We start from the raw sequence: 1,225 nt of genomic DNA, 5'->3' as shown, positions 1-1,225 counted from the left end.
AAGTACCTACCCTGTAATGCCTGAAAAATTTCCTAAAGTGGGGTGGATACTCCTCCTTTCCCCCACATCAGAGCAGACATCTCAACAGAAAGATTCCAGCCCCAATTCTTCCTTTATCTAACCCAAGCTCGTATCTCCTTCAGATGTCGCATGTCATGGCAAGATTGCCTTTAAGCTGACTCACCAGCGGCACTAACATGCACTAGCCTGTCCAAAAGGGAGTTGGTGGAAGGTGTAAGTAGGCATCCTGTTCACGGGGAACGTAGCCAGATACCCATGGTGGAGTAATGGCTGGTAAAGGCACCTTTTCCTAACTTCAGACTGTTACTACAAGATATTTGTTACTTTATGGGTTTGGGTAGAATTCAGTGGATAGATCAACTGGGAGTGATGAGCATCATGCAAATTTTCTCTTTCTGCTGGGCTCTCTGTAGTGAACAGGGACATAACGAAGTGAGTAGCTTAGCACAGCACTTCCCTTTGGAGCTCCAGACCATACAAGGCGAAGGACGTGATCAACTTTCTTCACATTTGGGTAAGATAACCTGAAACGATACTAAACTTGTAGAGATATGTTGGATCTCATCCTTTGTGGCATTTCCTACTCTATGATTATCCAGGCTAAGAAAAAATACGTAGCTATAAATATATATGTATATATATGCAGTGCAAGAGCACTTCTACTTTTTGATCTTTTCTATGTGTCACTGTTCCATAAACATGGATTTGTTTCAGTAGAAAGAAAGAAATGGGAAATTTCCAGTTCAGGGAACACTTGTCAGCACTAGGCATGTTTTTCTGGTCTGTAAATAGAAGGGTTTTCTTTTTTGTTGTCGTTCTCTTTGCTGCTGTAATGACTTCCGTGTTATGCTGCAGCTGTAATACATTTGGCATAAAGCAGACTGTGCTCTTTGCCAGAAAGGGTTCATGGCTTTAAAAAGAGAGATCCTCAGATGATAAAATAACAGAGACACCTTGTTTAGAACTACAGTATATCTGTAGCTTAATTTTGTATACTATGATTGTCTTTACTGAGTAAGTCACACAACCTCATTTATTTAAGCAGTATTAAGCACATGCTTTGTAACCAGATATTACTATAAAATTTTTTAAAACATATAGAGGACAATGAGTCTTAATATATTCACTATTATAGTTTCTATAGTTGGTATGTTTATTAATAGTAGAAATAAAAGTAACCATGATCTTCTTTTAGGGAAATATA

Source organism: Nipponia nippon, unplaced genomic scaffold, assembly GCF_047370975.1.
Source record: "Nipponia nippon isolate SJK-2023a ecotype South Korea unplaced genomic scaffold, ASM4737097v1 scaffold_2, whole genome shotgun sequence".
Classification (NCBI taxonomy): domain Eukaryota; kingdom Metazoa; phylum Chordata; class Aves; order Pelecaniformes; family Threskiornithidae; genus Nipponia; species Nipponia nippon.
The sequence above is the reverse complement of the archived record's forward strand: the minus strand, read 5'-3'. Positions refer to the sequence as shown.